The following is a 16,559-nucleotide window of genomic DNA, read 5'->3' on the forward strand; positions in this document are numbered from 1 at the left end:
CACAGCTTTTAGATTCTTGGCCATGACCCTAAGCACTTTTTTTTCCAGTATTACCACCGGATACATAAATGCCACAAACACTTTAACTGGGTAAACCCTTTTGGATTGTGATTCTGCTTTGCTACAATCCCCAAATAGAGGTGTCCAGAGTTCTTAAGCATACTCTTAGGATCTTTGGATCCTTTTACCCTTGCCTTTTGGTTTAAAGGGTTATTGGCTTTTTGCTCTTGCCTTTTGGTTTAAAGTGCTATTGGCTTTTTCTACTTTTTATTTTTCATTTTTTTGCATGCATATATATAATTTTTCTTTTATCAACATGCTTTTTCTTTTTCTTTTTTCTACTTTTTCTTGCTTTAAGAATCAATTTTTGGATTTTTCAGATTACCAATAATACTTTTCCTTTTTCATCATTCTTTCAAAAGGCAACATTCTTAATTTCAACTTCAAATATGCACTGTTTATTCATACATTCAGAAAGCAAAAGCAATGCCACCACATCAAAATAATTGAATTATTCTTATTATATAACTTGAAATTGTATCTCTCAATTCTTTTCAATTAAAATTTTCTTTTAAGAAAGGTGAGAGACATATGGAATATTTTATAACTTTAAGACATAGATAGAAATGATCATGTAGTAAGAACAAGAGAACAGACTATAAAGCATAATAGAAAACAAAAAAAAAATGACATAAGGAGAGGGGATTAAGAGAACGAATCCACCTTAATGGTGGTGGCTAGTGCTCCTCCTTGAGGATCCAATGTAGTACTTGATCTCTTCAATGTCACTCCTTTGTCTTTGTTGTTCTTCTCTCATAGCCCTTTGATCTTCTCTAATTTCATTGAGGATGGTTGAATGCTCTTGATGCTCTATCTTCAACTGATTCATGTTAGAGCTCAATTCTGCCATGGAAGTATGCTATTGATCCCAATAGCTTTGAGGAGGAAAATATATCCCTCGAGGCATCTCAAGGATCTCATGTTGAGGCGGTTGCACAGGCTCATGTGCATGCTCTCTAGTTTGCTCCATCCTTTTCTTAGTGATAGGCTTGTCCTCCTCAATGGAGATATCTCCTTCTATGACAATTTCAGCTGAATTGCATAGATGATAAGGTGTGGGAATGCCAACCTTGCTTTGGTGGAAGGCTTCTCAGCTATCTTGTACAATTCTTGAGGAATCACCTCATGTACTTCCACCTCACTTCCAATCATGAGGCAATGGATCATGATAGCTCTTTCAATGGTCACTTTTGACCGGTTGCTAGTGGGGATGATAGAGCGTTGGATGAATTCTAACCATCCTCTATGGGTTTGGAGGGCTTTGATGATGAATCTCTACCTCTCCCAAGATTTAAAGGTGGCGGCTACTGCCTTTCTTTTCATCTTTCTAGAGGATTCTCCAACCTTGAGTGCCATAAGTGGTAATAGAAAGCAAAAAGCAACACTTTTCTCACACCAAACTCAAAAGCTTTGCTCATCCTCGAGTAAAAATAAATAAAAGAGAAGAATGGAGTAGAAGAAGAAAAAAATAGAAGAAGAAGGGGGTAGAAGGCAATTCGGCCAAGGGGTGGGAAAAATGGGAGGGAAATTTGATTTTGAAGTGGGTGGGGGTTGGTGAGATTTATAATGGATTTAGGGACGTGATATGGATGTGATTGGGCTAGGATTTATAGGAAACAGTGTATGGAGAAATGTGAAAGTAAGTAGGAAGAAGTGGGGGTAGCTAAAGATGCTGTGGGACCTACTGGTCCAGAGAGGGTAGGGAATTCAGATTCTCTGCCCTCTGTATTGGCGTTGAACGCCCAGGGTCTACTCCCTGGCTGGCATTCAACACCAACCACACTCCATCCAGAGTGTTCTGTTTTCACTGCTGAACTATTCTGTCTCTATTCTGACTACTGCACATGATCATGAACCTAAAAAAAACTTTAAAGAAAAATAAAATTAAGGAATTAAAAGAAATAGAAATAATTAATTAAGATGAGTATGGGCTCAGAATTTTACCTCTTACGGTGAACTTTCTTCCTGTCTTCTCATGAACGAGCTCCACATGCTCTAGAGACAGGACACGACTCACTGGATGTGGTATGACTGGTTTCTTGGTGAAGACAACTCTCAGGTCAGGTGAGAGGCCTTCAGTGGGGACTTTCTTATCCCTCCAGCCTTTAGGTACTTTCTTCCTAGTACATTTGTTCTCAGTGTTTGTTAATGGCTACCCAATAGCAGACTTAGAATTGATGTTTGGGGGTTTAGTAAAGCTCTGCACTGAAAGAGATTATTGGAACACTAGGTGTTGCACCATTGTCTCTTGCTTATCAGAGGGAGAATTGGGATTGGACATCTTGAACAAGCTGTAGTCCTCTCCTAGTTGGAAAACCAGTTCTCTCTTTGCCACAATAATCATGGCTTTTGCAGTGGCTAGGAAAGGTCTTCCGAGAATGATAGAGTCATCATCATCCTCTCCAATATCCAATACTATGAAGTTTGCAGCGATATAATGGTCTTCAACTGTTACCAAGACATTCTCTACTAAGCCATATGGCTTCTTCATTGACTTGTCTGCCATCTCTAGTGAGATGTTTACAGCTTGTACCTCAAAGATTCCTAGCTTCTCCATTACAGAGAGTGGCATGAGGTTTATACTTGACCCTAGGTCACACAGAGCCTTCTCAAAGGTCATGGTGCCTATGTTGCAAGTAATTAGGAAGCGTCCAGGATTTGGAAGCTTCTGAGGTAGCTTCTGCTGAACCAAAGTATTGAGTTCTTTGGAAAGCACTAGAGGTTCTTCCTCCAAAGGCTTTGTACCAAATAGCTTGGCATTCATCTTCATGAGACCTCCTAGGTACCGAGCAACTTGCTCTTCCCTAGTGTCTTCATCCTCATCAGAGGATGAGTGTTCATCAGAACTCATGCATTGCAGAAGTGCATGCAAAGGAACCTCTATGGTCTCTATATGAGCCTTGGCTTATTTTAGTTCTTGGATAGGGATTTCTTGAGTAGGTATTGAGCACTCAGAGGGTGTGCCTTTACTAGCATTCAACACCAGCTCTGATGGCTTTTTGGGCGTTGAATGCCCATGCGGTATACCCTTATTGGCATTAAACGCCAGTTCCCTTACCTTTTTGGGCGTTGAACGCCCAGCAGGGATGTCCTAGCTGGCGTTCAACACCAGCTTCCCTGCCTGTTAGGGCATTGAATGCCCAGTGAGGACTTCCTCACTGGCGTTCAACGCCAGCTCTGATGCCAGGATGGGCATTGAACTCCTAGTGAGGGCTTCCTCACTGGCGTTCAGCGCCAGGCTCTTAGCCAGTTTGGCATTGAATGCCCAATGAGATCTTCCTCACTCAAGTTCAATGCCTTCCCAATCTCTTCAGATTCAGCCTCAACCTCAGTGGTGATGGCCTTGCACTCTTCTCTTGGGTTCACCTTAGTGTTACTAGGAAGAGTATCAGGAGGAGTCTCAGTAATCCTCTTGCTTAGCTGACCAACTTGTACCTCCAAATTTTTGATGGAGGACCTTGTTTCAGTTATGAAACTATGAGTGGTCTTAGAGAGGTTAGAGACTATAGTAACTAAGTCAGAAAGACTCTACTTAGGATTCTCCATATTCCCTTAAGAAGATAGGAATGGTGGTCTGTTGTTGAACCTATTCTGGGTTCTTCCACCTTGATTATTATTGAAACCTTGCTGAGGTTTCTGTGTTCCATGAGAGGTTAGGATGATTCCTCCATGAGGGTTTGTAGGTGTTTTCATAGGGTTCTCCCATGTAATTTTCCTCCTCCATAGTGGGTTGACCAGGATCATAGGCTTCTACTTCAGAAGAAGCTTCCTGAGTGCTGCCAGGTGTAGCTTACATTTCAGTCAAATGCTGAGAGGTCGTATTGATCTGCTGGGTCAAGATCTTGTTCTGGGCCAATATGGCATTCAGAGTGTTAACTTCAAGAACTATTTTCTTCTGAAGTACCCCATTACTTACAGGGTTTCTTTCAGAAGTATACATGAATTGGTTGTTTGCAACCATCTCAATGAGTTCTCTTGCTTCTGTAGGCGTTTTCTTCAAGTAGAGTGATCCATATACAAAGCTGTCCAATGATATTTTGGGCATCTCAGATAGACCATCATAGAAAATTCCTAGGATAGACCATTCTGAGAGCATGTCAGGAGGACACCTCCTGATCAGTTACTTGTATCTTTTCCAAGCTTCATAGAGGGATTCACCTTCTCTTTGTCTGAAGGTTTGAACTTCCACTCTGATTTTGCTAATCTTTTGAGGAGGAAAGAATTTAGGTAAGAAAACATTGACCAGCTTTTTCCAAGAGTTTAGGCTCTCTTTAGGTTGAGAATCCAACCATATCTTAGCTATGTCTATTACAACAAAGGAAAAGAGCATAAGTTTGTAGACCTCAGGATCCACTCCATTGGTCTTAACAGTATCACAAATTTGCAAGAATTCCGATAGGAATTGATGTGGATCTTCTAGTGGAAGTCCATGGAACATGCAATTCTGTTGCAGAAGAGAGACTAACTGAGGCTTAAGCTCAAATTTGTTAGCTCCAATGGAAGGTATGGAGATACTTCTTCCATAAAAATCATAGGTAGGCATGGTGAAGTCACCAAGAACCTTTCTTGCCTCTCCTTCATGATTGGCCATGTCTTCAGCTTCTTGTTCAAAATTTTCTGAGAGGTTTCTTCTAGAGTGTTGTGCTTTAACTTGTTGTAAGGTCCTCCTTAAATTCCTCTCAGGTTCAGGAATAAGATTAAAGAGAGGTTCTTTATCCTTATTCCTGTTCATAAACAAGAAAAGAAGAAACCAAGGACAGAGGAGAATGGGAGCTCTATGTTCAAGAACAGAGGACTCCCTGTGAGATGTGAAGAAAGAAGAGGAAGAAGAATGAAGATAGAAGAAGGAGAAGAAGAATTCAAATAAATAGAAGTAGATAAGAGAAGAATTAGAAGTAGAAAAGATAAACAAGAATTAAAATATTTTTGTTTTTGTTTTATTTATTTATGTGTAATTCGAAAATAAAGGTTAATGAATTAAAATGAATTGAAAATTTAATTATGAATTTTGAAAAAGAAGAGAGAGAAATAAAGGAGGGATTTTCGAAAATTAGGAGAGAGAAGAATTAGTTAGGAAGTTTTGAAAAAGAAGAGAGACAAGATAAGTAACTAATTAGGAAAGATTTGAAAACAAGATATGATAGAATATTAGAAAAGATTTGAATTTAAAATTTTAAGAAAGATAAAAAGATAAGATTTTTTTTGAAAAAAATATAATTTTTGAAAAGATTTGATTTTGAAATTTGAAATTAAGATAAGATAAAATAATAATTTGAAATTAAAATCTGAAATTTTTTTGTGTAATTTTCGAAAATTAATGCAAAGATAAGAAAAGATATTTTATTTTTTTGATTTTTGAATTTAATGAAGAAAGAGAAAAACAACAAAAAGACAACAAACTTAAAATATTTAGATCTAAAGCACCTACTATGTGAAAATTGGAAGGAAAAACACAAAGAGACACCAAACTTAAAAATTTTAAGATCAAACCAAGAACACTTTGAAGATAAAAAAGAACACCAAGAATAAAACTCAAAGAATTCAAAGAAAACAAGAACACACAAAAGACACCAAACTTAAAATTTTTGAAAACCAAACACACAATTTTCGAAAATTTAAAGAAAGGACATAGGAAGACACCAAACTTAAAGATTGACACAAGATTCAAACAAAAGAAACTATTTTTGAAAATTTTTTAAAAGAAAGACTCAAAGAATTCGAAAATTTCAACAAGAACAAAAATAAAAGACTCAAACCAAAAACAAAAGATTAAACAAAGAACAGAAAAAAAAATTTTTGAAATTTTTTTTCGAAAAAAAGAAGAAGAAAATAAAATAAAATAAAAAATCTAAAAAAATTAAAGACAATACCTAATCTAAGGAACAAGATAATTCGTCAGTTGTCCAAACTCGAACAATTCCCGCAACGGCACCAAAAACTTGGTGCACGAATTCCCACACTTCGTACAGCTGAACCAACAAGTGCACTGGGTCGTCCAAGTAATACCTGAGCGAGTCAGGGTCGATCCCACAAGGATTGTGGTTTGAAGCAAGCTATGGTTATCTTGCAGATCTTAGTCAGGTGAATAGGAGCTGTAGGTATGTTTGTTTAATTGTATAAAAGGAAATAAAAAGAAAAGGGTACTCAGAACTCAGAAGTTGTATAAACTATGATAAGAAGGTGGTTAAGGCTTGATATGCTTTGTCCTTCTAGATTAACTATGGTCTTACTGTCTTCTTCAATTGTGAATGATTTCTTCTATGGAAGGCTATGTGTGATTAATGTCTTTTTTAAGAGATTGCTAATACTCCTCCAAATTTGAACCCTAGGGTTAGTGCAGATCCAGTCTAATTGAAGGTGAAGCTCATGCAGTTCATTCTCCTTGGTGATCCTACTAATGCCACAGACAAGGTCGAATCTTCCGGATTAGAGGATGCTGCACCTTTGGGTTCTAGCTTCTACCACAGAGACCCCTAATCTCCCCGTACTACGGCTGAACTGGTGTCTCGAGAAGTCCCCAACGAAGTCGTGGATTAGCCGTCTAAGAGATGTATAATCAAGCTAGTGGTTCATCATTGTCCGATGAAAGACTCACTTTCAACCCATGTAGAATGTGATAACCTTATGCCAGTTCAACGCATTCATATTGATGAAGAACGAAGATACATCTTAGAATATAGAATCAAACACGAATTGAGAAAGAACAGTAGTACTTTTATTAATGCATAAAACTTAGTTGGGCTCCTCCCTTCAACCTAGGAGGTTTAGAAACTCATACTGATAGAAAATACAATGATAAATGTCTAAAGTGTGCATCCCCCCCCCCCCTTGATGAGAGGTGTAAAAGTCTTTAAATACTAAACTAATGACTAAGGATTACATTAAGAAGGATAAAACCGTCTTTTAGTGCTAAAATCCACTTTTGGGGCCCACTTGGTGAGTATTTGGGCTGAGCTTTGATGAGATCCACGTGCTAGGAGGCCTCTAGGGCGTTGAACACTGGCTAAGGGGTCCTCTTTGGGCGTTTGGAAGCTGGTCTCCTCCTTTGGGCGCTGGACGCCTAGAGTGCGGTAGGAGGCTGGCGTTAGACGCCAGTTTTGGGCCTTCAATTCTGAAGCAAAGTATAGAGTATTATACATTTCTGGAAAGCTTTGGAAGTCAGCTATCCATATCTTTTAAGAACGCTCCATTTGGAATTTTGTAGCTCCAGAAAAGCTCTTTCGAGTGCAAGGAGGTGAGATCCGGACAGCATCTGCAATGCTTTCTCTGTCTCTGAATCAGACTTTTGCTCCAACTCCTCAATTTCAGCCAAAAAATACATAAAATTGCATAAAAATACACCAACTCAAAGTAGAATCCAAAAATGTGAATTTTACACTAAAACCTATAAAAAACTTAATAAAAATTAAACAAAACATGCTAAAGCCTATATGAAAATGATGCCAAAAAGCGTATAAAACATCCGCTCATCAACGATCTTCACGTCTACCACAATATTGTCCTAGCTAATCAGGAAAAGGTCTACCTCGGGAGCAATAACTTGGAACTTGGCCTTTAGATTTGCAAACATTTCGTCCATTCCCTTAGACACAGATTCCTCGAGTTTTGCATATTTGTCCTGGGCCTTATTCAACACATCCACGAGGTCAAGCCTCTCCCCGAAGACAGGGGTGTAGCTCTCCTCTGCCTTCTTCCTCAAACCTTTCGACATAGTCAAGGCCACCTCCGCCTGTTTTAACTTGGCCCAAGCTTTACCCAAGTCGTATAGCAATGCATCCATCTCCTCCTCAAGCTCCTTTTTTGTCACCTTCAGAGAAGCCACCTCAGCCTGAGAATCCACCAATGAATTGTGGGTCGCGCTAAGGGGAGTCTTCTCCAACACCCTGGCCAAAGCTGCACATACACCGGCCATCCAAATTCTACCTCGGGCCAGGAGTTGAAGATGGTTTTTGATGGACACGTCATCCATACTAATGTGGCTATGAGGGAAAATATGCTTCTCACTCCAAGCAAGCCCGTCAAAGCCCTTATTGTATATGCTTTGAAACTCAACAAACTTGTGTCTTTTAGGATTTGGCTCGGATGAAGAAGGAGGAGGACGGGCTGCGGGCCTGTCTGAGGTGGAAAGGGGAGGAATTGGCCGAGACGGGGGACGGGTAAAAACCTTTCGAGAGGCTGACGTACCCGAGTCTGACTTTGAGGGTAAAGGTCGGGCAGCAGTGTCACCAGCCTCCTTTAATTGTATACCCCGAGCCTCCTTTAATTGTATGACGTTCTTTCTGGTGTCTTCATGGCAGCCGACTTAGGAGCCATTCTTTCTATAACATGAAAATAAAGACACACTAGTCATCAACATAACCTTACAACCAAAATTCATAAGCAAAAGGAAAGAAGGCTACCTAGCCCGGACTGGAGTTGACTGGGATCTGATGCGTGAGCATTATAACACCAAACTTAATTTTAGAAATTAAGAAAAAAATTTTAAATAAAATGAGACTAAATTTTTGAAAAATTTAAAGAACAGGAACAAATAAAAATTAAAAACTAAAAATGCCTAATCTAAGCAATCAAACAACGGTTAGTTGTAAATCACTGTCAATCCCTGGCAACGGCACTAAAAACTTGGTGCGGAATTCAAAGTCCACAAACTAATCGACAAGTGTACCGGGTCATACCAAGTAATACCTCAGTTGAGTGAGGGTCGATCCCACGAGGATTGATAAACTGAGCAACAATAGTCGAATGATCCACTTAGTCAGGCAAGCAGAAAATCGTGTTTGAGGTTTTGGTGCACGAAATTGTGATCACACTTTCACAACTCCGCACAACTAACCAGCAAGTGCACTGGGTCATCCAAGTAATACCTTACGTGAGTAAGGGTCGATCCTACGGAGATTGTCGGCTTGAAGCAAGCTATGGTCATCTTGTAAATCTTAGTCAGGAGGATTCAAATGGTTTTGAGGTTTTGATAATTAAAAGATAAATAAAACATAAAATGAAATAGAGATACTTATGTAATTCATTGGTTGCTTCTGAACATCTGCTTTCCTATTGTCTTCTTCCAATCATGCGTGCTTCCTTCCATGGCAAGCTGTATGATCCTCTCGGATGAAAAATACTAGGTACAATCTCTGCATGGCTAATCAACTGTCGGATTTCTCATCTCGGATGAAAAATACCAGGTACAGCTACCGCATGGCTAATTATCTGTCGGTTCTCACTAGCGTTGGAATAAGATCTCTCTATCCTTTTGCACACTGTCACTATGCCCAACATTCGCAAGTTTGAAGCTCGTCACAGTCATCCCTTCCCAGATCCTACTCGGAATACCACATACAAGGTTTAGACTTTTCGGATCTCAGGAATGGCTGCCAATTGGTTCTAGCCTAGACCACGAAGGTTCTAATAACGAATTCGGATGCTCTGTTGTCAGGAGAGACGAGGCAAATCGTGGCTTAGAGACCCAAGAGAATATACTCCGGCTGTCGTCCAATGACTACGTTGAACATCATGTAGACCGCTTTGTGGTTGTCAGGCACGCAGATCTTGGCTAAGCGAGTAACGAAGATAATGGGTGATTGTCACGGGTCACCCCTTCATTCTGACTTAACTGAATTAAGTACAAGAGTATATCTTGGAGAAGAAATAAGCGTGAATTGAAAGAGAAACAATAGTACTTGCATTAATTCATGAAGAACAGCAGAGCTCCGCACCTTAATCTATGAGGTATAGAAACTCCACCGTAGAAAATACATAAGAAAAAAAGGTCTAGGCATGGCCGAATGGCCAGCCTTCAAATGTAACATAAGATGATAAAGTATGTGAATACAATAGTAAAAAGTGCTATTTATATTAAACTAGTTACTAGGGATTATAGAAAATAAGTAACTAAGTGCAGATAATGCAGAAATCCACTTCCAGGGCCCACTTGGTGAGTGTTTGGGCTGAGCTTTGAAGCTTTCACGTGCATAGGCCATTCTTGGAGTTAAACGCCAGCTTGGGTGCCAGTTTGGGTGTTTAACTCCAGTTCTGGCATTTTACTCCAGAAAAGGGTCTCTGGCTGGAGTATAATGCCAGTTTCGGCCATCAAATCTTGAGCAAAGTATGTCCTATTATATATTGCTGGAAAGCCCAAGATGTCTAATTTCCAATGCATTTGAGAGCGTGCCAATTGGGCTTCTTTAGCTCCAGAAAATTCACTTCGAGTGAATGAGGGTTAGAATCCAACAGCATCTGCAATCCTTTCTCAGCCTCTGAATCAGATTTTTGCTCAGGTCCCTCAATTTCAGCCAGAAAATATCTGAAATTACAGAAAAATACACAAACTCATAGTAAAGTCCAAAAATGTGATTTTTTCATAAAAACTAATAAAAATATAATAAAAAGTAACTAAAACATACTAAAAACTATGTAAAAACAATGCCAAAAATGGTATAAATTATCCGCTCATCACAACAGCAAACTTAAATTATAGCTTGGTTGATAAACCCCATTTGTAGGGTTTATCTTATGCCTCATTTAAGATATTTTATCACCTTTTACCCACATTTATTCAATGAAATAGCATGGTTTTTGTTATTCTCCTTTAATTGTGCTTAAGAGTGAAAACATGCTTTTTACGACTTAGAATAGCTAAATTTAATTTACCTTGATTCCATTAGATGCCTTGATATGTTTGTTAAGTGATTTTAGGTTTAGGAGGCAAAGATTGGATCAAGGGAATGAAGGAAAAGCATGTAAAAATGGAGAACTCATGAAGAAATGAAGGAATCGCAAAAGCTGTCAAGCCGACCTCTTCGCACTTAATCAACCATAACTTGAGCTACAGAGGTCCAAATGATGCGGTTCCAGTTGCGTTCGAATAACATCCGGGGCTTCAAAACGATATAAGATTTGCCATAGTTGCTACACGTATGGTGACACGTACGCGCACTATACGCACACGCGTCGTTGTTGCCATATGATCCACTTAAAGCAGTACGTGGCCAGCGAATTCTAAAGCCTTGTGGGTCTAATCCAACTCATTTATGATGCTATTTGACCCAAGGATTGAAGAGGGATGAGACATCTAGTCATTAGTTTAGTTTTATGAGACTTTAGTTAGTTTCTAGAGAGAGAAGCTCTCTCTTCTCTCTAGAATTAGGAGTAGGTTAGATCTAGATTAGGAATTCTTAGATCTAGGTTAATTTCATGCTTTGATTTACTTTTCCTTTTGCAATTATTCTTCTTCTACATCTCTTCTCTCTAGTTTAACATTTAATTCTTGTAATTCTCTACTTTTATGTTGATGCACTTTTGTTCTTCCATTTTCTCTTTAATGCAATTTATGTTTTCATGTTCCTTTATTGTTAATTTGATTTGTTGTTGTTTAATTCCTTACAATTGAGTAGTGTAGATTTACTTTCCTTGCAATTTTACTATGCTTTCCTTTTGTGCCTTTCAAGTGTTTGATGAAATTCTTGGTTGGATTTTAGAGTAGATTTTAGTGCTCTTGGCTTGGGAAGGTAACTTAGAAATTCTTGAGTTGCTAATGTCCAAGTGATTGAAGATTGGGAGCCATTAATGCTAGATCTCACTAATTGATTTGGTGGAGAACTAGGATTTATGGTCTTGGATTGACATAGCTCACTTGACTTTCCTTTATTAGTTAGATGATGACTTAGTGGGGTTGATGCTTGCCAATTCTCATGTTGTGGTTAGTGATTAGGATAGAGATCCTTGACCATCAACCTTTGCCAAGACCTTTTTAGTTATTAGTTTAATTCATTACCATTTACTTTTCATGTTTCTTATCAAAAACCCCAAAACATGCTCCATAACCAATAACAAGACACTTTATTGCAATTCCTAGGGAGAACGACCCAATGTTCAATACTTCGATTTATAGATTTTAGGGGTTTGTTTTAGTGACAAACAAAATTTTTGTATGAAAGGATTATTGTTGGTTTAGAAACTATACTTGCAACGAGAATTCATTTGTAAATTCTAAACCATACAAAAGTCCTGTCATCAAAATGGCGCCGTTGCTGGGGAGTTGCAATGGTGTTGTGTTATTGGTTATTGTATATATGTGAATATTGTGAATAGCTTGATTTTTGGATTGCTTGTTAGTTTTTGCTAGTTTTAGGATTTAATTTCCTTCCTTCTTATTTGATTTTATTTTCATTTTATCTTGCTATCATGAATTCTCACTTTGGCTATGAGTTTGGTTCTAACTATGTTGTAGGCAATGAGAACTACAATGAGAATGTGTATCAAGGATGGGATAACCAAAGGTGGGAGGAGCCATCTGCATATGATCAATCTTCATGGCAACAACCTCCACCAATGCACTATGAAGAAGAGCCATTCTATGATGCATACCAATCAAATGGCTATGGTGAGCATCCTTGTGACTTTCAAGAACAACCACCATATGTCTATGAGTTATATCCTCAACATGAACCTCAACCACACTCACAAGCCTATTTTCACCAAACACCTCCATATGACCCTAATCCATATCCATCCTACCAACCACCTTTTGAACCATATAAGCCATACATGGAACCACCATTCCAAGATCACTACTCCCAAGAACCACCTCAATATACACCACCACTTTACCAAAAAGAACCACCTTCCTATTATGAACCCTTTCTCCAAGACAATGAACCCTCCTATCTACTCCAATCCTCAATGAATGAAATCCTTAGCCTTATACTTCAAGGGTAAGGAGAAATGCAAAGGGAGACCCTAGAATTTATGGCTACCTTGACCAAGGTAGTAAGCACCTTAGCCTCCCAATATTTGAGCACTCAAAGCACTCCCATGGTCACATATGGAGAATCAATTAAAGAGCAAAGCATGAAGGAGGGATTGGGAACCCCGATGGAGAAGGAGGAAGGCCACTTTGTGTTAGAACAATTGGAGGAGCCTATGATCATTGAAGAAGAGGAAGAAGTGGTTGAAGACTTAGGAGATGCGGAACCTCCTTGGAAACCTAGAGTTGAAGAGAACCTCTCCAAGAAGAGTGAATTTGATGTTGAGGAGGAATGTGCACAACCTCCGAGGTATATTCCATATGAAGACTTGGAAGAAATGGAGCAAAAATTGAGTTCCCTTGGAGATGAAGACCATGCATCCAATCTTCTTGGTGGTGAATCCTTTGAATTTGAAGAACCTTCTCCCAATGAGATAGAAAGCGATGTGGAGGTAGATTTCTCTCAACCTCCCATTTATGATTTGAGTGATGGGGAAGAGTTAGATGAAATTGATGAACAAAGGATTGGAAGTGAAGAAGCTTATGAAGAGGTGGAGATTAACAAGGAAGAACACAAGGGAGTAAAGCTTGCTAGCACGTTGGAGATACCTCTCCCCAAGCCACCACCATCCATTCTTTCATTCAAGTGGGTAAATTCCTTATACTCAAGCTTTATTATTCCCCTTGAATATGGTTTGCTTGAAACGGATGGTCAACTTAGATATATTTGTGGCTATAAGAGCAAAAGGGAGATGGCTAGTGGTTGGAAATATTATTCTAGGTGCATGATGGCTACACGTAAAGCTTAATTGTAACGGTTGGTGTAGAACTAGATTGCTTGGGTCTAGGATGTTGTTTGGTTGTTTAAATGAGAATTCCAAAACTATGGCACCCACATGGATCAATGATAGTCAACTTCAAGACGGGTGTCAAAATAAAGTGTGGGATCCCGGATCACAAGACGAGGATCAACTTTGGGAGCCCTAAGCTTGTGAAGAACTCCATCAACACTTGGTGCAACAAATAAGGAATCTTGGGACACAATGGAGAACCAAGCATTGGTGGATGTTCCAAGATAGCTTCAAGCACAAGCCACCTTGAGAGGAGCTCCCCATAAGTCCAATTTAAGGACAATAAACAAAAGTGCTAGGTGGGAGACACCCACCATGGTAACTTCTTTTCATTTTCTCTTTTTGTACATATTGGTAATTAGTTTAATTTCATGTTTTGATTGATTTGTTGAGTTTGTTTGGTAGTTTAGTATGTTAAATAAGGTTTTATGGTGTTTTGGTAGTTTTTTGGAGGTTTGAAATGCTTGGATTGGTGCAAAAACATAGAAAAATTTTGAAAAAAAAAAAGCGCACCATCCGCGCGTACGCGCACTGCGCGCGTACGCGTGCATCAAGCATTTTCGCCTACCCACGTGGACGCGCCATGTACGCGTACGCGTGGATTGAGAAATTCCACCCCAAGCCAAAAATCCGAGAGTTGTGCGAACGTTGCGCGCGCATTGTGCCTTTCGCACAAACCAACTCGTGCATACGCGTCACTCTCGAAATAAGCCATCGACGCAGACGCGCCATGTACGCGTACGCATCACATCCATTGCACCACCATCCGCGCGCGCGCCATGCGCGCGTACGCGCGGATGTCCTTCCTTCAACACATCTCTTTTCTTCTCCTCTTTCCATTTCTTTCCTTTTCCTTTCTTCTTCCCTTCTCCTACCCCTCATCCAACACTTCCAAACACCATTGATAACCATTTATTTTAGTTAGTTAATTAGTTAGTTAGTTAGTTAGTTAATTAGTTGGTTTTAGTTTAGTTTTCATTCCATTTTCTCTCTTTTCATTATAAGTGTTGGATTATTGATTATTTTACTACACATTGCTGCCTCTTATTGCCTAAATGCTATGTTAGCATGAATGTTTTTTTAAATATTCATTGTTGGATTCTATTGTTGAGGTTATATTTTGCTACTTGGTTTTGAATTCTTCATGCTTAACTTTTGTGAATACCAAGTGAATGATATTGCCTTTAGAGCCCTTAAACCTTTTGAATTGCATGATTTGGCCAACATGTAATTCCCATCCTTTTCCTCGATTAGGCAATTTCTTGATGGATGTTGAGCATTTATCTTAATGCATTGTGCTTCATGATCATATGCATCCATATGTTTATAGCTTGAATGCTCTCATGCTTCTTTAATGCTTGTTTTACTTTACAAGTTTACTTAAAGCATCTCAAGCACACTAGGATGAGTAATGTACATGCTTCTTTAGTGACATAGCTTTTATGCTAATGTGTGTTCTAAACCGCGCGCAATTTAGAACTCACATACCTAATATTTCTTAATGTCACACTAATTCACTCACTCAATCCTAGTGATTTACCTCATTCCAACAATTATGCTTCCTTGCTTTTGTATTTTCTCATCTTATGGTGTTATATTTTTGTTTTTCATGAATGATGCACCGCAAGCAAAAATGGAAGCGGAAGAAAGAACACGCAGTAACCGGTTGATCTACCAGCTGAAGGTAGCAATCCGGAAAGTCGCCATACCCCCTTGCTCATCTTTGGATGCACCAAGGATGGTGCAAACTTTTAAGTGTGGGGAGGTCGTCCGACCGTTCGGCGATTTTGGGTGACAAGTTCTAATCTCAACACTTTTTCATTTCATTTTAGGTTTTTAGGATTTTTACTTGCATTTTCGTATTTTTGCATATATATACATAATAAGCTTAGTTAAAATAGTGAAATTTTTCAAGACTTCTATCTATAGGGAACCAATTGATTTGAGTGAAAACTTTTCATTAAATTTGCTTGAATTATATATATTATGGAACATGTTTTGAGCTAAGAACACAAGCAAGTGAGATTTGAGCCTAATTGTGTGGTTACATTTTATAACCACTTATTTTCCCTTCTTGTGTGCATTGTTCTCTTTCTATGATTGTGATCTTTGATTTGTTTGATTCTTTATATCCATTATTTTATGTATTCATGCATTTATATGATTGAGGCCATCATTTCATTTAGCTCACTTACCCAAATAGCCTTAACTTTTATCTTCCATTGTTAGCCAAAATTGAGCCTACGATTAACCCACTTGTTCTTAATTTAGCACATTACAAGCCTTAAAGTGAAAAACAATAAATGTCCTTTATTTGGATCTTTGATTAGCTTAGGCTAGAGTGTGTGTATCATTCAAGTGTGGGAACCTTGGGATATTGGGGGAATAAAAGGGTAGTTTTGTATTTTTATTGAAATTATTAGAAATTTGGTACATGCTCATGTATTGATAAAATGTATAGACCTTATGCATTGATATTCTTGTATATAGTTTGAAAGAAAGAAAAAAAATGAGAAAAACAAAAGAAAAAGAAAAAGAAACAAAAAGAAGAGCATGGAAAAGAAAAAAAATATAGAAAAAGAAAGAAATAAATAAAAAGAAAGAAATAAAAAGGGGACAAAATGCCCCAAAGTGAAGCTCAATAAAATCAATGCATAAGTGTTGTGAAATGAAAAGAAAATACATGAGTATGTTAAAAAGTGAAAAATGGGTTCTTAGGTTAGAAATTAATTGTATAGGATGTCATAGGTTAGGTGGGAAGTCTAAGCTTATCAAAGATTCAAATTTCAAGCTCACTTAACCATATATGCATCCTACCTTGACCCTAGCCCTATTACAACCAATGAAAGACCTCATGATACTTGTATGCATGCATGGAATAAATGTCGATTGTTAGAAGAAAAACA

General features: G+C 38.4%; 1 pseudogene; it reads right to left on the minus strand.

Annotated features, from left to right (window-relative positions):
- Positions 1-7,486: 7,486 nt before the first annotated feature.
- LOC148568832 (uncharacterized) lies at positions 7,487-8,373 on the minus strand (annotated as a pseudogene).
- Between the last annotated feature and the right edge of the window lie 8,186 nt (positions 8,374-16,559).

The sequence above is a fragment of the Arachis ipaensis genome, chromosome B4, assembly GCF_059453495.1.
Source record: "Arachis ipaensis isolate K30076 ecotype BB chromosome B4, ASM5945349v1, whole genome shotgun sequence".
Taxonomy (NCBI): domain Eukaryota; kingdom Viridiplantae; phylum Streptophyta; class Magnoliopsida; order Fabales; family Fabaceae; genus Arachis; species Arachis ipaensis.